The following is a 7,582-nucleotide window of genomic DNA, read 5'->3' on the forward strand; positions in this document are numbered from 1 at the left end:
AGGTCTGGGAAAAGACCTTTGTAGGGCATGAATAGCCATCCTCTATACTCAGGAGCTAGAAAAATCACAGTAGCTTTTGAATTGTACCTAATAAAGCCCTACCTTTGCCTCTTACTGAGGTGTTCTGAAGATTCTTTCTCTGGGACCAGAAGTCAGCAAACCTAATCTATGGGTAAGGTGGGCCTGGTTCTTTATTTCTGCTTCAGAAGCCTCCTTGGTCCTGTCTGACAGCCCCACAAAAGTATACTCCACCATGGGCTTCTTTTCATTCTCATTTTATTCCCAGCATTGTCTTCTACCCCTCAAATCCATGCTCCTAATAGTATGAACACTTGTGCAGGAAGTGTAGTTTCCCAAGTTTTCTTTCGCATATATCATTTATTTGATTTTTCAAAATCCTCCTAGGAAGTAGAGATGAAAAATACTTATATTTGTATTTTATAAATGGATAAATCAGTTAGGTTGACTTTTATGAATTTCCACAGTGAATAAAGGCATAAATGAGGCTTAGACCTATGGTCACTGGTGTGATGTCAGTTTTTTGTTTTATTTTGTTTAGATAAGATCTTGCTTCCTACTGCAGGCTGGCCTTGAACTTACTATGTAGCCCAGGATGTTCTCAAACTTGTGGCAATCCTGCCTTATTCTCCCCAAGTGGTGGGGTTATAGACGTGCACCACCACACCTGGCAGTGCTGGTCAGGTTTTTGCCTAACAACTACAGAAAAAAAATTGTATTTTACCTTGTGACCAAGTATATTTATATGTGTTTGCTTTCTTGTATGTTGACTTTCTATATATTAAGACTCTGCCTCTGCTATTCCTTATTTTGTCTATTTTTAAAAATGTATTAAAAAACTGAAAGAGAGGCATGGTGGTACATGTAATTCCAGCATTCAGGAGGATGAGTCAGGAGGATTGCCACAAGTTCAAGGCCAGCCTGGGCTACATAGTAAGTTCAAAACTAGCCTGCACTACAAAGTAAGACCCTGTCTCAACCCCCTCCCAAATAAAAGAGAATAAAATTAAATAAAAATTTTAAAAACCTGGGACATTTTAACTCACCAGGTTGGGGTGCATATGAGTTATCTGTCTAAACATCTGTATCCTAATTTATGAAACTGGAATATTACTAGTACTTACCTTGCAGGATTCCTGTGGTGTTCATAGTGCTTTAATAGCCATTCACCTCTATGTGAATTAGAAGTAACACTAATATCATGTGAAAGATACCAATGTTCTTGTAAAGAGTGGTTATAATGTGGATGGTTTGGTGCATGACAATTAGCTTTTGACACAGTGGTAAAATAGAATTTTTTTTTTCCTGGTATCAGGAATCAAACTCAGGACCTTGCACTTGCCAGGCAAGCACAGCACCAATGATCTACATCCCGGCCCAGAAAATATATGATTTTATATATATATATATATTATTGAGGTTATACATATATTGAGGTTACTAAATATACTTTAAATAAATTAGGAGCGTTTAACATATGTTATACATGGGGATCCCTCTTTTTTTTTTTGGTACCAGGAATTGAATTTAGGACCTTGCCCTTGTGAGGCAGGCTCCGAGACACTGAGCTAAATCCCTGGCCCAAGGCATCTTAAAGTCATGCTATCTTCCAGGCTGTTTGTGTGTGTGCTTGCATGTGTGTGATTGTGTGTGTGTGTGTGTGTGTGTGTGTGTTAGTGGGGATTGAACCCAGTTACACTTCCAGACCTTTTTAAAATTTTGAAACAGGGTCTTACTAAATCCTTAAATTGCCCAGGATAGGCTCAAACCTTTGGTCCTTCTGCCTCAGCCTCCCAGAGTGCAGGGGATAAAGGCATGCACCACCACGGCCTGCTGTCAGCTGTTGCGTGGTACATATTTAAAAACAACGGCACCAAAAACATAAGGATAGTGGTTTTCATCAATGTCTTGAGCACTTCACAATCCTGGCTTTATGCTAGTAAGTGCTTCACATACACACACTTTTAGTTTCTTTCACAATAACCGTAAGCTATAGATTCAGTTGAAATCTTGGTTATGTGAATTGAGAATAAAGGATTAAGAGAAATTAAGGAAACTATCTGAGGTCATAGTATAAATGACAGAGTTGAATTTTAGCCCAGCTATGTACTATCTGATTCTTTAACCTCTTTCTTCTCTCTCTCTTTTTCCCTCTCACTTTGTGTGTGTGTGTGTGTGTGTGTGTGATTATGGGGATCCAACCCCAGGCCCACACATGTGAAACAAATGCTCTACACTGAGTTACAGCTGCAGCCCAACTTCTCCTGAGGTCTAAATTACCACATCTGTAAAATTCATGTAATAGCAGCTAAATTACTATGAAGAGTAGAGAAAATACGTAGAATGCACCAAGGGGGTGCACAAGAGTGAATGAGATACACAGAAAGCACATCTTGCACATGCATATACCTGGTCCACAGCAACTATTACTCCATTTAATCCGTCATCAGTAGGCTGTGTATATATGTGCAAAGCTGGCTCTAATATAGAACATAGCAGGTAGCTGAGGAAGCACTGGGCCCAAGGTAGAGTCAGGATGAGCAGGCTTTGATCAGATGAGCAGGAGTCTGAGGTCAGAGTTAACAAGAATCAGGTGGACAATGAAGTCTAGAGATGTGACAAGTGAGGTGACAGCAAGGTGATGGATGTCCACTGTGACAACTTCTCCTGGATATCTGGAAAATGTTTTTCCTTCTCACTTTGTTCTTCTAATGAACCACTTGGTTAGGATAGGGACCAAGAGGCTCTTGCAGACATATACTTGCTATATGCCTGGAATCCTCGGCCTATTTCTAGGGGTTTTTAAAATTGTTGGTTGAGACAGAGTCTCGGTATGTTGGCCAGGCTGGTCTCAAACTCGAGGTGATCCTCCTTCCTCAGCCTCTCGAGTGCTGGGATTACAGGTGTGCACCACCATGCCTGGCTCCCATTTCTAGTTTAAGTAAGTTGGTTTTAGTCCTATAGGTTGACCTTAGCTTGATGGGGAGTGGTCTGAACCCTGGTCATTGTTTGGTATAAAAACTGCTAGACAAAGTCCCCATGGCAACCCAATTTCAGGTCTCTTCTCAACTATCAGGTGCTATCCTCTATTCTTAATAAACACTCCTCCTGTCTACCTCCTTTGTCTTCAAATTCATTCTTTGCCTTTGTGAAACACAAACCTAGATTACGCCGTTACAACTCCATAGCCCCTTGGCAGATTCATAACACACACAACAACTACACAGGCCAGTAGAGAGTGGTCACTTCCACTGTAAAGAACCCTGGGGAAGAACAGCCAGGAGCACTGCCAGACTATCTAAAGGATACACTGACAAGAGCTTTCCTGTCATCCTGAAATAGATGTCTTCATAGTTGTCCCTGAAGCCTGAATTTTAGAGCTAGATGGACTTAGATATTAGCTTGTGCAACTCCATCTTTTTCTTTTAAAGTAGTTAATCTATGAATTCAAAGCAATGAATATATCAAGTTTAAAAATGGTTCTGCAGGGCAGATGGTAAAAAGACACAGTCTTTCACTGACTTTACCTGTGTGCAATTCTTCAGACTGGCCTGTGTGTGTGTGTGTGTGTGTGTGTGTGTGTGTGTGTGTGTATTGAGCTAAGGACCTTGGATGTGTTAGGCAAATGTTCTACCACTGTGCTATACCCCCAGCCTCAGATTAACCACTTCTAGCCAGTCTCTCAGAGTTGACTTCCATGTACCAAATACAAATTTACAGCGTTAGTTCCCGATTTATCTATTTTTTACAATATTGATTGATTTGTCTCTTTTGACAGTTGAGGATACAGCTCACTGATTTCTCACCTCTCATCCCCCTATCTTCCCAATATAATTATATCACTCTTAACAATTTCTTTGACACTTTTTGTTTTGTTCCAGCAATGATAGACTACAAATGTTGGCTTCCCATTTTGTGACAGGAGGCTATGCCATTTTCTTGTGCTCTGCTGTCCATTTCTACCTTCTGATTTTTATTTTCTTGTATTTATGATCACATTGTCAGGAATGATAATATTCACTTTCTACTTTATAGCCATAATTTTGCTTGATCTTTCGTGGAAAAGCTACTTGGGGGAAATAAGCATGACCTGTCAATTATTCCTAGGTCAGCACCAAATGATTCCCAGGACCCTGTATGTAGAATGTCTTGTGGATTCCCATGAGATGTGGACAACACAGGAGGATACAGATGCTAGGAGGAGCCCACTACCACAACTTTTCACGGTAGCCACTCTGTGTCTCTTGGACCAGGGTGTACTTTTATTTTTGCTCTTTTTCTCTTTTGTTCAGCCCAAGTTTATTCTGAAGAGCCAGTTTTTCCCTCACTCCTTCACCCCTCACTTTTCAAATAAACTTTAGGCACAATTTTTGGCTTGCCTTGTTCAATTCTTTGTTTGAGGCAAGAAGGACCTGGAATAAGTATCACTGGTGAGCCATTTCTAAAGGAACTACCTGTAGGGAACAGGGAAAGGGGACGTTACTAGAACCTCTGCAGTAAATCCTAGTCTCCTGTGAGCCTCGGCGGCACAAGGCGAATTAACTTACACAGGAAAAGTAGAAAAATGAGACTTGGAGAAGAAGCTGAGCTTTGTATCTGATTAGTGCTGCTCTGGGCAGCAAAGATGAAAGCACCCAGCTTACAGTACATCGGGAGAAACAAATGTAACAAATGACTCGGACAGTGTTCAGTACATCGTCGTAAACAAGATGTAACAAACAACTTGCAGAGAATTCAGTACATCAGCGTAAACAAGATGTAACAATCCAAGAACAATGAGGAACTGAGTAGATGAAAATTTTGTTCCTCCCAGGAGGTCTTCAGCTGGTGTAATCTTGTCCTGGAGCATCACAGCATCACCGGATCCTTGAGGTCTCAGTTGTGACCGGAGGCCAAAATGGAATTATGTCTAGGAATGCCATAGCTGGGCTGCAGGCAGGAGAACTAGGCTAACCAAATGATTTTTCCCTAAAATTATGTAGCATTGCTCCCGACATATCTCCCTTTCTTTTTGTTTTATGTGAAGGTGTTTTTAGGAAAAGTGAGCACACCCAACAATGGCTTGTCCCTATCTAATATGAGGATCTATAGTGTGTTTGACTGGCTTAGCTGTCTATAATAAGCATAATTTCTCTTAATTGGGGCTGTACAAGGATTAAAAATCTAATAATTTTTTTTAAACATTGTTGGCTAAAAAACTTAAAACTTTTGTTGAACTCAAATAACTATTGTCTTTAGTTATACTTTTCTACTGGGTGTTTAAGACCAAGTTACGGTGAGACCTGTATTAAATAAAGTCAATCTCTTGCTGTCTAACAAGGTCAATTAAGTCTCCGCATGCACTTTCTTAGAACCATGTATAGAGCCTCTTAGGTCCTCTGTCAGTGTCTGCCATCAGGATATGTCATGGCCTTGCTTGACCATGTTGCTTCCTGAGAAAGCATGGGAGATTTTTTTCCTCCAGGTGACATTCCTTTGGCACACTTTTTGTTGTATCTTTACTGTTTTGGTGTTCAGCAACCTCCCTGCTCAGGAGGTTGGGTGACTCACCAAAAATGCAGGATCTTGGAGATGGTTCCCTCATGACCTGGATCTTTTTGCTATTGTTCCTGACCTTGGAGGGCCAGGGCCAAAATATTAGCTGCCTTCTTAGCCCAGATACCTTTTTAGTTTTGGAGTCTAAACTTTTGGACTCTAAACACCCAGAAGAGAAGATCAATAACATTAGCATTGTAAGAGGAATAGTGAACTCAACTATTATAATTTTACCTGGATATTAAGCATTTTGGAATAAAAATATAGTTTAAAAAACTGTTATTATTGCCAATCATGTTTGTTCTTGTGGTTGAATCCCTAAGTAGCTATCTTTTTATAGGATGTCATCTAAGAAAAATAAATCAGCTTATAAGTGTACTTATTATCATAGGTGGCTGGAGCATAAGAGAAGGGCAAATATCTGAATCAAAAGGTTACACCAGAAAAGGAGCAGTAATAAATATCACAGTTATATAAAACCTTATGTCCTTCAATGTAGTTTGGTACCAAAAGCATCTCTCTAATAACACTCTTTTGTTTATGCCACAGAAATCAATCTTTTGAAGATGCCCAATGTAGACATATCACAATAACATTTTTAGAACTTAACCAATATAAACATTTTATTACATATTTAGAATGATATGATAACCAATGTAATCAATTTATAATAACATAGTGAGATAATATTTATTGCAGTGTGTCTCCCATAAGACTATGAAAACTACTAGGGGGTCCCTTTAGTGAATTAAGAACAGAATAATTATTTTCTGGGTGGCTGCTTCTTTAGTCACCAAAGAGAGTACCCACAGTCTCTATGTACTTTGACAAATAAAATCTCAATGGCACTTTGATCAGTTAGCAACCTGGGGGAAGAAAGGCATGCCTTTAATTTAATAACATTTATCTGTAAGCCAATTTAGTAATAGGTGAATATATTTTAAGGAAAACATTTTTTTTTCAAAAGGTGAAAAGAAAAAGAGAGAGAGAGAAAAAATTTGAGCTCAATTGTACAAACAGACAACAGACAAACATATAAGACAATTTATAAAATTAGAGGGCACTCAAATATTTTTGGCCAAATTGAATTATAATATCCCTTTTATGATTTTGAGGTTTATAATTGTATATAAGACTGGTCAAAAACTTTTGTAGTCAATTAACAGAGATCTCTTGAGATTAGAATCAGAAGGAATGCAAGCCCTTTTATACCTGTAAATGTAAAAAGAACATTTTCAAGTTGTGCCCCCTCCTTTTTAAAATCTGTATTTATTCTTCCTCTGGGGGCATCATCTCAGTCCTGGACCCCACTGTGGATTTGTTAGTCATCTCTGGTGAGGTGGGTCACTCAGGTGCAGCTGGCTCATCGCTCTCAGCTGGGGTGCTATCCCTGGTCTCTGAGATGTTGGTGGTTCCAGCAGTGTGACCCATGATTGCACATTTCAGGAGGGCAGCCACAAGGTTTCATCCTCATCTGTCAGGACACAGGCAAAATCTCTCCCCTAAGTTTTTAAGGCAGGAGGAATTTTTTGACATAAGGCCTTTTGTAATCTTAAAAACAAGTTTAATAATTTAGATTCTAAGGTAGAGCAGACCATAGCTCCTTCTAGTCTTTGAGTCAACCAAACTGCATGAGAGGAATCACTTAAAATATTAAGAGGTTGGGGAGGGAAGTTTTCAATCACAAATATAATGGTTAGCAACTCTGACCTCTGAGCAGAAAGACCTGGTGTAGGGAACACATAACTAAAGGAAGAGCTCCAAATTGCTGCTTGGCCCTTAGAGGAGCCATCGGTGAAATAGGTTGAGCACCTTGCAATGGCTGAAATTGAGTAATCTTGGGGAGAATAAACTTATGTCATGAAAAAAGCTGAAACAGAGGATCACTAGGGTAATGATTATCTATCTGTCCAATGAAATCTGCAAAGGCTACTTGCCAATATAAAGCAGTTTTTTTTTTTGGTACCGGGGATGGAACTCGGGTCCTTGCACTTGCGCAGCAGGCGGCAAAACCACTGAGCTAAATCCC

The sequence above is a fragment of the Heterocephalus glaber genome, unplaced genomic scaffold (assembly GCF_053883595.1).
Source record: "Heterocephalus glaber isolate CG9 unplaced genomic scaffold, H.glaber_assembly_v1.0 deba00001503, whole genome shotgun sequence".
Taxonomy (NCBI): Eukaryota; Metazoa; Chordata; class Mammalia; order Rodentia; family Bathyergidae; genus Heterocephalus; species Heterocephalus glaber.